The 12,570-nt window shown below is 44.2% G+C and overlaps 1 non-coding gene across 1 annotated transcript; it reads right to left on the minus strand.

The window, feature by feature from the left end:
* Window positions 1-7,909: 7,909 nt before the first annotated feature.
* LOC132652609 (small nucleolar RNA SNORA48) lies at window positions 7,910-8,053 on the minus strand. Its single transcript, XR_009590204.1, has one exon. It is a non-coding gene; the product is annotated as a small nucleolar RNA SNORA48 (small nucleolar RNA).
* Between the last annotated feature and the right edge of the window lie 4,517 nt (window positions 8,054-12,570).

The raw sequence follows: 12,570 nt of genomic DNA on the forward strand, positions 1-12,570 counted from the left end.
TGGGTAGAGATATGTCATGATCTCTTTCCTTTAGACTTAAACCAGAGAGCACAGCCTGGCCAAGGCACCATGCCATAGGAAGATGGGTTCACCTTAAACCATCCTAAAAAGACAGGAAGAATTATCATCATCATCATCATTATTGTAGAAGATTTGATCCAATACTTTAGTAACCCTAAAAGTCCCATCAAAAAACTTTTTTGATTCTTTTTTGTCATTTATCTATTTTACTCACTTTATATCCTTGTAGCCCTTCCCTCCTCCCCTCCCAATCCTCCTCCTCTTCTCTTTCCTTCCCCTTTTCCTCAGAAAAAGGGAGCTCCTATAGGAAGAATTGTTAACCTCTCATTCTTTCCTAGAATCCCCACCCTCACGCAGTAGCCTACGGAGCCACTGTCACGCATCTTCGTCAGTAGCTTACAGAGACACCGGCACACAGCTTTGCGAGTCTGTCTTACTCAGAAGAGTAAATTACTCAGAAAAGTGTAACTTTCCTATTCTTCTTTCTTTTCTTTTTCTAAGCGTAATTTCCCTATCCTCCAGAGTTCACTTAAAGAAATTCTATTTTATATGTATGGGTAGTTTGCATGTGTGTATGTCTACACCACCTTGCCTAGTGCCCAGAGAGGCTTGAGGGATGTATTGGATTCTCTGGAAATAAGTTACAGGTTTGGAGCCACCATGTGGTTGCTGGGAACTGAACCTCAGGCCTCTGGAAGACCAGGCGGTACTCTTTTTTAAAAAATAATTTTTATTTTAATTTTTATTAATTACACTTTTATTCACTTTGTATCCCCCAGTAGGTCCCACCCTCCTCCCCTCCCAGTCCCAGTCCCACCCTTCCTCCCCCTTTTCCACGCATGTCCCTCTCCAAGTCCACTGATAGGGGAGGTCTTCCTCTCCTTCCTTCTAATCCTAGTCTAACAGGTCTCATCAGGAGTGGCTGCATTGTCTTCTTCTGTGGCCTGGTAAGGCTGCTCCCCCCTCAGGGTGAGGTGATCAAAGAGCAGGCCAATCAGTTCATGTCAGCGACTGTCCCTGTTCTCATTACGATGGAACCCACTTGGACACTGAAATGCCACGGGCTACATCTGTGCAGGGCTTCTAGGTTATCTCTATGCATAGTCCTTAGTTGGAGTATCAGTCTCAGGAAAGACCCCTGTGATCAGATTTTTTGGTTTTGTTGCTCTCCTTGTGGAGTGCCTGTCCTCTCCAGATCTTACTGTTTCCCACTTCTTTCATAAGATTCCCTGCACCCTGCCCAAAGGCTGCCCATAAGTCTCAGTATCTGCATTGATAGTCTGCAGGGCAGAGCTTTTCAGAGGTCCTCTGTGTCAGGCTCCTGACTTGTTCCCTCTTTTCTCCTTCTTCTGATGTCTAGCCTCTTTGCCTTTCTGGATAGGAATTGAGCATTTTAGCAAGAGTCCTCCCTCTTGATTAGTTTCTTTAGGTGTACAGATTTTAGTAGGTTTATCCTATATTATATGTCTATATGAGTGAGTATATACCGTGTGCATCTTTCTGCTTCTGAGACAGCTCACTCAGGATGGTCTTTTCCAGATCCCACCATTTACCTGCAAATTTCATGATTTCCTTGTTTTTTTATTGCTGAGTAATATTCCATTGTGTAGATATACCACAATTTGTGCATTCATTCTTCAGTTGAGGGGCATCTGGGCTGTTTCCAGCTTCTGGCTCTTACAAATAAGGCTGCTACAAACATGGTTGAGCAAATGTCCTTATTGTGTACTTGAGAATCTTTTGGATATATGCCTAGGAGTAGTATAGCTGGATCTTGAGGAAGCGCTATTCCTAGTTGTCTGAGAAAGTTCCAGATTGATTTCCAGAGTGGTTGTACAAGTTTACATTTCCACCAGCAGTGGAGGAGGGTTCCCCTTTCCCCACAACCTCTCCAGCATGTGTTATCTCTTGAGTTTTTGATCTTAGCCATTCTTATGGGTGTAAAGTGAAATCTTAGGGTCATTTTGATTTGCATTTCCCTGATGGCTAATGAGGTTGAGCATTTCTTTAAGTGTTTCTCTGCCATTAGATATTCCTCTGTAGAGAATTCTCTGTTTAGCTCTGTACCCCATTTTTTTCATTGGATTACTTGATTTGTTGCTGTTTAACTTCTTGAGTTCTTTATATTTTATGGATATTAGCCTTCTGTCAGATATAGGGTTGGTGAAGATCCTTTCCCAATCTGTAGGCAGTCATTTTGTTCTGATGACAGTGTTCTTTGCTTTACAGAAGCTTTTCAGTTTCATGAGGTCCCATTTATTGATTGTTGCTCTTAGAGCCTGTGCTGTTAGTGTTCTGTTCAGGAAGTTGTCTCCTGTGCCAATGAGTTCTAGGCTGTTCCCCACTTTTTTTTTTCTAACAGGTTTAATGTGTCTGGTTTTATATTGAGGTCTTTGATCCACTTGGACTTTAGTTTTGTGCAGGGTGCTAAGTATGGATCTATTTGCATTTTTCTACATGCAGAAATCAGTAGCTCTCCTGTATACAAAAGACAAAAGGGCTGAGAAAGAAATTAGGGAAACAACACCCTTCACAATAGCCACAAAAGACATAAAGTACCTTGGTGTGAACCTAACCAAGCAAGTCAAAGACTTGTATGAAAAAAATTTCCAGTCTCTGAAGAAAGAATTAGAAAAAGATATCAGAAGATAGAAAGATCTCCCATGCTTATAGCTTGGCAGGATTAATATATTAAAAATGGCTATCTTAACAAAAGCAATCTACAGATTCAATGCAATTCCTATCAAATTACCAGCACAATTCCTTACAGACCTTGAAAGAAAAATTCTCAACTTCATATAGAATAACAAGATATCCAGAATTGCTAAAACAATCCTCTACAATAAAAGATCTTCTGGAGGTATCCCCATCCCTGATCTCAAGCTGTACCATGGAGCAACAACACTAGAAACTGCATGGCACTGGCATAGAAACCGACTGGTGGATCAATGGAATCGAATAGAAGACCCTGAAATAAATCCACACACTTATGGTCACCTGATTTTTGACAAAGATGCCAAAACCATTCAATGGAAAAAAGATAACATCTTCAACAAATGGTGCTGGTCTAACAGGCAGTGCTCTTAACCACCGAGCCATCTCTCCAGCTCCTGGAATTCACTGTTACTTTAAAGCTCTCCTCCCCACCATGTGGCTGCCTACCTACTATGGAGCAGACCTACATGCTGCCTTCATTCAAACAACATAGCACTCTTTCTCTGCTCCATTTTCCTGCAACAGGAAGCTGCCACGATTTACAGATTGCCTGTCCTGGGGTTTTCTTTTAAACTCTAATAAAATTGTCTTCAGGCTATTCTTAAATGCTTTTATCAGTGAGAATTTTTGGTAAAAAAAAAATTGCATCCATGAGACACATGGTTTAGATGTTTCATTACTTCAAAGGCAGATGCTAGGTAAAATTTCAACTTAACTCTTCTGTTTCTATTTACATTTAAAAAATCTTTAAAAAATGTATCATCTCCTTTGCCTATATTTCTATGACAGTTTTACAGTTTTCTCACGTATAATTCAATTTATCCAGAAGGAGGCAGCATTTTACTATTAAATTGATGCTTCTGCAGAGGCTCATACAAGTTTTCTCTCTTAAAAACTTTTGTTTTGTTTTTTTTTTAATAAACACAGAGTCTACTAAACACATATTACCAAAAAACCTCCCAGGGCAAAGATATTTGGAGACCTCTAGAGCTGCGCATATTGAGAAAGTTATTAAATCCAAGTCTTGTTCAGATTAAATGGAGCTAATGTTACGAATCCCATATGTGGTAGCGGAATTCATTGACCCAGAACTGTCTCTGTGGCAAAGAAACTGACTAGAGGAATAAAGAATAGAAAGAGAGATGAAGTCAGAAGGAGGGAAGATGATTCAGTTGTTACTCACTTGTAGAAAATGTGCATTTGGCCAATAAGAGAGAAACATTTGGAAGAAATATTTGGTTTACTAAGAAGTAAGAATATTAGTTAGCAGAGGCAGATGTGACTACTTCTTGTTTCTTCTTCTTACAGAGTCACGGGCTCTTTTCAGTTGACGTGCAAGGTCACGTGGTGCTGCCTCTTTGTGATCGCTGGTCAGCTCATTTCATCCACCAACGGAAACGCCAGTCTTTGAGGCAGGATCTTCGCGTGCAATCCTGGCTGCCCTGACACTCACAGTGTAGACCAAGCGGTATTCAAGTTTGTGGGAATCCTTCGACCGCTACCTTCCAAGTGCTGAGACACGGACGTCCGCCACCACACGTGGCGCCATCTGCTTTCAAACAGTCGGGACAAGATTCACATAACTGTACGAAGGGGCAGGGGAAAGGACTCAGTTAAGGCTCTTGCTGCACAAGCGTGCAGAGTGGAGTTTGGATCCCCAGAAGCCTTGTGGAAAAGCTAGGTGGGCGTGGCCTACCTGTAACCCCAGGAATCGGGGAGCAAGCTGCCTAGTCAGAGTAGCTAAGATGGGGAGAGAGCCGTTCAATGATTCAGTGAGAGACCCCACATTGATGGAGGAAGACATCTGGACATCAGTCTTGACCACCTACATGTGTGTGCATACATGTATACTTTCACATGTGTGTCCCCACACATAGGAACACACACACACACACGATTGCAAGTTGGCAGGACAGACATTTACTGTCTCCTTTGCAACAAGGTCAGTGTTAAAAAGCGTAACTGGAGGTTGACTTAGGTTCCGTAGAAGGAATCTGCAGGAAGCGGTGTGGAGGATTCCTCCCCACCGGAGTATGGCTGCTTGCAACTGCTTGTCCCACTGTGGCTGCCCTAAGGACCAGCCCTGCTTGTCTCTGGAGCTCTCTTTATCTTCTTTTCTTCTTCTTCGCCACAGGTTTTCTATTCTTTGATTTTAGGCATGTGGTTATATAAGGTCTATAAGTTGGTAGGAACAAAATCATCTCCCCTCTATCTTTCATTCTACTTCAGAGAGCAGATGAAAGCTGCAGAGAGATGGACCAGAGAGAAAATGTTGCTGCAGGACAGTTTGCTTGCCTGCCCAGAAGGCAAGGAGATTTGCTTCTAGGATTCCATGATACAGTTTAAGAAAGCCTCTAAAAGTATCCACAGTACCCAAAATACAACCCACCAGGGGGTGAGTTTGGACTGGTTGGAGGCAGTACATGCAGAGAGAGGGTCAAAACAGTCTTGAGAATCCTTTGTGCTTGCTTCGGTAGCACATATGCTAAAATTGGAATGACACAGAGAGAATCCTTTGGTTCAGAATTAATTTTTTAATGATTTATTTATGGCAGTGGTCTTTCTTTTTTTTTAAAAAAAGTTATTATTTATACAGTATTCTGCCTGCACATGTGCCTACAGGCCAGAAGAGGGCACCAGACCTCATTAGAGATGGTTACAAGCCACCATGTGGTTGCTGGGAATTGAACTCAGGACCTTTGGAAGAACAGCCAGTGCTCTTAACCTCTGAGCCATGTCTCCAGCCCCTAACGATTTATTTATACATAATAAATTTATGTGGATAGCTGGGTGTTTCGCCTGTATGTTTGTACATGCACTGTGTGTGTTCCTGGTGCCCCTCGAAGTGGTGTTCCATGTGGCTGAACACTATTATGTGAGTGATGGGAACTGAACCTGGACTCTCTGCAAGAGCAGCAAGTCCTCTTAACCACTGTGCAATCTCTTTAGCTTCCTGGGAGTTCTTACATATGTCAAGCAAGGCCTGAAATCAGAGTCTTCCTACATTTTTTGGTGGGCACAGGAGGGATAAGTTCCCCCTCCTATTTGCAAGCTTCCAGGTACTTTTGGAAGCTAAAGAGGAGGCAGATGTCAAGGACTTTCAGGGTCAGGATGGGCTAAAGTGAAGCAAAGACCCCTGAGACCCTCAGCTTTTCCAAAAAGGAACTTAACACTGTCACCAGCAGAATGCTTCCAACTCCATACCAGCACCATGACCAAAGCCGCTTGGGGAGCAAAGGGTTTATTTGGCTTACACTTCCACATCACTGTTTATCACTGAAGAAAGTAAGGACAGGAACTCAAACAGTGCAGGAACCCGATGGCAGTAACTGATGCAGAGGCCACGGAAGAATGCTCCTTACTGGCTTGCTTCTCATGGCTTGCTCACCCTGCTTTCTTACAGATCATGAGCCCAGAGGTGGCACTATCCACAACAGGCTGGGCCTTCTGCCATCAACAACTGATTAAGAAAATGCCCTACAGGCCTGCCTATAGCCAGATAATAGGGACATTTTTTTTCAACTGAAGTTTCCTCTCTCAGATGACTCTAGCTTGTGACAAGTTGACATTAAAACTAGCCAGCACAGCTACCATCCTTTTGGGGCCCTCAAGTTACAGTGTTTCCTAAAATCTTATCACCAGTGTTTGTTTTTTTTTAACTTTTTATTTTTCTGAGTGTCACTCACATCATGAATCCTAGCACTGCTCATCTCCCCGTCCCCTCATATCCACTCTTTACCCTTGAAACCTCCCCTAAGCGCACACACACAAACAACAACAGCCACAAACAAAGCATAGAAAACATCTCATTGTGGAAGCTGTAATGCGTCCCAGTATGTCCCACAGTATAGCCCTCTGTCCACACATCTTCACTTGCAAATATTCATAGCAATGAGTCATTGGTCTGGTTTGAGGTCTCTGGCTTCTCTGACACCATCAGTATTGGATCCTTATTGGGACTCTTCCTGGTTATTCTGTTGTTGCCCTGTGTCATGGAGATCCTGCATCTTTGGATCAGCAGGACTGGTCCTTTCACAGGTCCCAAATGTAGGCAGATGATGTAGATTTTGGGGTGGGCCAATTCAGAGCCCTAAATCTGGGCTGGGTGGAAGCTGAGCTGGTCAGCCAGCCTGCTCTCCCTTATCTGCACCACTAGGGAAAGCTCTCAGCACTTCTCTGGCTAGGTCAACCAATGCTGCCATCAGCAGGAGGAAAGGCCAGCTCTCCTGCATTCATGCCCTTGGGGCCAGCTCCCTTGCACCCACACCTCCAGAACCAGCTCTACTGTGCTGCCCAGTCAAGGTACAGGGTCCATTCTCCCAAGTGCTGCAGCCTGTAAGGGGCTGGTGCAGCTCTCCTGCTCTCATGACTGCAGATAGGGGAGGGAGGCGGTCATCATCTCCCCAGCTCTGCCCAGGCCACCAAACAGCAGAGGAGTGGCAGGGCCACCTCTCCCACCTTCGCCCTCGGCCCACCTGTGCCTCCTCCACCGGGGCCAACTCTGCCGTGCTGCCCAGTAGAGGGCCTGCTTTCCTGAATGCTGCAGCCAAAAGGGGCAGGGCTAACCCTCCCAAGCTCATGACTTTGGGCAGCTTCCCTAACGGCAGCAGGTGGGGAGGGGAAGGCCACACCTCTGCACCTGTGCCACCCCACGGCAGATGAGTCGTGGGGTCAGCTCTGCCACACTCATGCCCTCCAGGCAGCTCGCCCCACCCCCCCCTCCACCAGAAGGACCAGCTCCACTGTGCTGGCTGGGTGAGCCATGGACATCAACACTGAGCCCTGAAGCTCCCTTGCCTTGGGCACAGACATGGCTCTCAGAGGTAACTCAGGCTGGGACCTCATCATGGCGCCAGGTGGCAGGGCTGACCACTCAACAGGCTTTTCCTCATCACCTTCATGTCTCTAGTTTCATCTCTCTTCAAAATGCTCAAGCTGCTCCCCTTATCTTTCTCTCCCAGCTGACCACCACATACCCGCACACTGTGGCTGGCCATGTGGCTGGTGGTCCCTGGGTGACATCCTCCATCCATCATCCTCCATCCATGCTGCATCGGATGGCAGCAAGCAGGTGTCTGTGTCCTGCCTGTGTCTTGTGCTGGGGGGCAGGTCTCTATCTGTCTTCCATCACCTGCACTTCATTGACTAGATTTGATTAGACTTGATTTGATTTTTATGAGTCCTAGGTATGAGACAGCTCTGGCCACCTTGCCAGGCATCAAGCTAGGATGGACAAAGGGATGCCATCTGCTCTGTCCCTGACTGATATAGGAACACTGCCACCAACAAGGTGTCTCTTTGCCTGTTGCTAGAGAGGCTTACAGTGTTTTCATATCTACACTCATGATAGTGCCTGTGTGACTGAAAGCATGTGTTTGAATGAGAAGAAGGAAGGGGAGATTAAAAGAGACCTTTAAGAGGATGAAGAGGGAAGGAAGGAATTTTTAGATCAGGGAGTATGGGCAGAAGGAAGAGGGAGGTGGAGAACTGAGAACCCTCTTCGGGCAAACCAGCTTGCTTGAATCCTTGTCTTTGGAAGGACCAGTGGGGTTAGGAGGCATCTCAGAAAGTCTCCTGTTCTGTTACATGCCAGGAGACACCCTCTGTAACTGCTCATGAGTTCTTCCATCAGGGAAAATACATTCCCCTTTCACCCTTTTGGACTTGGTTTTCTATTTTCATTCTGTAAAATAGTGTACTTCGGTACACTGGAGCCACACTCTAGTCACCCCGGCTAACGTTTCACAGATCCCCATTATTATGAAGTCTGTTTTGAGTCTAGTTTCTTGTGTTGAAACTTATGATATCCCTTCCTGTTGGTCCCACCGGAGAACAGTTTGTTCCTGACTGCTCAACAGCTATTGTAAATTGAGATTTACTATGAATCACCCTCTAGTCTTTTTTTTTCCCCCCTACATGGGATGACACCAGTTTCTTTAGTCTTTTCCCACTAATAGGCAGTCCTCCTGAATATTTCAATCACCTTTGGCTTTCTGGGGATTTGTCACTTAAGTCTTCAGTTAATTAGCAAACAGCCCAAGGAGTGGCTGGTTCTAAGTATTCATGAGTCATACTCTCTCTCACAGTGTTCCATTTTTCTCTTCAGACAATTTATTCCAGGAAACAGAGAGCCAGCCTCTGGTTATGATGATCTCAGATGCCTCGTGGTTATTTGTCTTCAGATTTAGGTCTTGCTACCTCTAGCAATACTTCGGACTCCTTCCATATTCCATTACTGTTTAAACTCCAAGGTTTATGTATCTGCAGATTCAATCAGCTGTGGCTTGGGTACTGTGTGGTTACAGCCTTCTGTGGCTTTGTGTGTACTAAACATGTGTAGACATTTCTTCAACATTATTCTCTGAAGAATAGGGTATGACGGTGACTTCCATTGTATTAGCTATTAGAAGGAGCCCAAAGATGATTTAAAGCAGGCAGAAGAGGTTCACAGGTTCTGTTCAAACACTACAGCATTTTATGTCCGAAGCTTGAGCATCTGTGGCCTCTGGACCCCACAGGGGGCCTGGAACCAATTCCCTAATGGTTGTGCCAGGATGGCTGTGCTTACAAGTTTGGTTTATTAAAAAGTTTAGTGTGTGTATTTACTTAAAACGAGAGCACTTTGAGTGTATCATAAATGTCTATTTTGGTTGATTTCTTGCCTAATGAGGCATGATATAAAAAAAATGCTGAACATTCCATTCAACCATGTGGGATAAACTAGGCATTCTGAAGGATTGAATTTCAGAACTAGGCAATGGGAAAATGTCATATAATTATGAGAAGTAGGAAATGGTAACTTTGTAACTTTCTGTGTAGAATCGTGGTGGTGGCGGCGGCGGGGGCAGTCCCCGAATTTCTGACATACAATGCCTTTTGTCTCAAGTTCTGTAGTTTACCCATAGATATGAAAATACCAAATGCTTTTGGTAATCTACTTGATTCGATTTTCTTGAGACAATGTATCACATTATAGTCAAGCAGATCTGGAAATTCACTTTGTAGCCAGGCTGGCCTCAGCTTGACAGAATTCCTGCTTCAGCCTCCTGAGAAATGGGATTATAGGAGTGCTAAACCTGGCTTGGAAGTGCTATCTCTTTCTCACTCTCTCTCTCTCTCTTTCAAAATTGTATGAATGTATGCGTGTTCATGTGTGTATGTGTGTGTATGTGCATGCGTGTCACGGTGCATGTGTGGAAGACAAGGGACAACTTTTGGGAGTTGGGTCTCTTCTTCAACAATGTAGATCTTAGGGACTGAATTTGGATCATCAGGCCTGACTGCAAAGGGCTTCACACACTGATCTATCTTCACAGTCCCCCAGCCCCCAAAAGTGCCTTTTAAAAGTTTATTTATTTAGTGTATTTTGCCTGCATGTATGTATATTCACCATGTGAGTGCCTGTTGCCTATAGATGCCAGAGGAGGGATCAGATCCCCTGGAAGCAGAGTTACAGATGGTTGTAAATCACCATGTGGGCATTGGGAATTGAACCCGGGTCCTCCGGAGGAGCAGCCAGTGCTAATAACTATAGAGCCATCTTTATAGCCCCTGGATAAATTATCTTGACAATTTTCTTCCTCCCCCCGCCTTAGGATTTATTTTTTATTTATGTGTATATTAGCATGTGTATGTGCACTCAAATACCTGTAGTGGCCAGAAGAAGGCACTGGGCCCCTGGAGCTGGAGTTACAAGTAGTTGTAAGCCACTGGGGATGGGTGCTAGAAACAGAGGTTTGGTCTTTTGCAAGGGTAGCAAGTGCTCTTAACGCTGGGCCACCTCTCTAGCCCCCACTTATTTAAAAAGAGATTTTTCAGAGCCAACATTCACATAAGTCCTATGAAATTCAAAAAAATTATTAAGTGCTTCAGAATTCATGACCTTAGGCACACAGTAACAAATACAGTTCTAGAGGCCATGCTTACATTTTTAGAACAAGGTCACAGGTATTTTAAAATATCAAAGTACCCTGTTATTATTATTGTTGTTGTATTTGTGGGACTGGGAATCACCCACAATCGGTTGGTCAGGTGCTCTCTTCACACTGTTTTTTTCTTACGTCGATCTGGCCTTGAGTTGACTCAGTTGCCAGAGCAGCCTTTGCGCTTGAGGTCTTCCTGCCCTCACTCCCAAGCACGTGGAACTGCAAGCCTTCATCACCAGACTTGGCTCTTCAAGTAGGTTATTTTGATTTTGACTAAGAGAACAGAAAAAGAAACCCAACCTTAAGGATATATTTTATGCTCAAAGAAATTGAAAAATTGAAGTAATTACTTAGAAATTTTTTTTTAAAAAAATGTATGAAATATTCACTTAGAAATGAGGTGATTTTGTGTTAAATCTGCAGTGGGTTGACATTGTTCACTCCATGAAGAGCTAGCCTCAAAACCGGAAAGCGATGAGATTAGAGGGTGCTTCTGTCCTTCCTTCTGAGGCAGTCTCACTGTGTAACCCTAGGCTGGCCTCAGACTGTCAGGACTACCTCAGCTTCCCCCGTACTGGCATTTTAGGCATGCACCATCTAGCCTGACAAGACCTTGTTTGTTTTTATGATTTTCTTGTGTGACTTTTTTGTAGCTCGTTATTTATTTAGTACTCGCTTGCAGGTGTCCCTGTCCATTAGAAAAAGTCTGCCCTGAGTATCCACCTGGGGGGCTGCAGAGATGGCTGGCCAGTTGAGAACAATCGCTGTTCTGCCCGGGAACCTGGTACCCAACACCAGCACAGTGGCTCACAACCACATAGAGGGCCCTCTTTGGGCCTCCTAGGGCACTGCACACATGTGGTGCACATAGATACATGGAGGGAACACACATACATGAAAATAAATAAGTCTTTTAAAATGTTAATGGTATTGCTTTAAACATTAAAAAAAAAACTTGCTTTCATTAATTCTCTTGCTCACAATGAAAAGAGAATACTGTGAGATGGCCCAGTTCTCCAGTTAACCCATTTTATTTTCTGTCAGTGAACTCATTGATCATTATGAAATTCTTGGTGAGAGGACTTGAGGCATACATTGCTAATGAAAATGAGACCAAAAGGTTACAAAGGGAGACTAAAGCCAATCTAGTCTTCACACCACTGCAGTTATGTTAGACTGAGAAAGCGAGATTAACAGGCCCATGCTCAGACCACACATAACTTGTTCATTTGCCCATACTCAGCCTCTAAGTCACAAGGATTGTGCTGGTTTGGATGACACTGGCCTTTAGAGACTCATGTTTGTGTACTCGGTCTGCAATTGGTAGAACTGTTTAGGAAGGATTAAGAAGTGTGGCCTTGCCAAGCGGTGGTGACACAAGCCTTTAATCCCAGCCTTTGGGGGTAGGGAGGCAGAGGCAGGTAGGCCTCTGAGTTTGAGGCTAGCCTTATCTACAGATCAAGTTTCAGGGCAGCCGGGGATGTACAGAGAAACCCTGTTTCAAGAAACCCAAACCAAAATAACAAAAAAGAAGTGGCCTCGTTGGAGTAGGTTCGGGGCCGTGTTAAAGAAGGTGTGTCAGTGGGACTTTGAGGCTTCAGAAGCCCACCAGGTCCAGTCTAGCTCCTGTCTCTGCTTAGCAACCACAGTAAAGTACGATTGGTCTACAATCTAAGATCTGCCTTGCGAGTTACCTAAACTGTTACTTCTTACGTGTGATGTATACAGTGGCTTCACTTCCTAGTTTTATGACAACGGCCTGTCTACACTCAAAGAAACCAGCAATATAGTTTGTCTACTTATGAAAAAGTAAAAATTTTGATTTTGTATTTACTTCGAACATACAGAAATATCTTAAGTACCATGAAATGGGAAGAAAAACCTAAAACCTAGAGTTGAGCATCAGAGC

This window comes from Meriones unguiculatus, chromosome 2 (assembly GCF_030254825.1).
Source record: "Meriones unguiculatus strain TT.TT164.6M chromosome 2, Bangor_MerUng_6.1, whole genome shotgun sequence".
NCBI lineage: Eukaryota > Metazoa > Chordata > Mammalia > Rodentia > Muridae > Meriones > Meriones unguiculatus.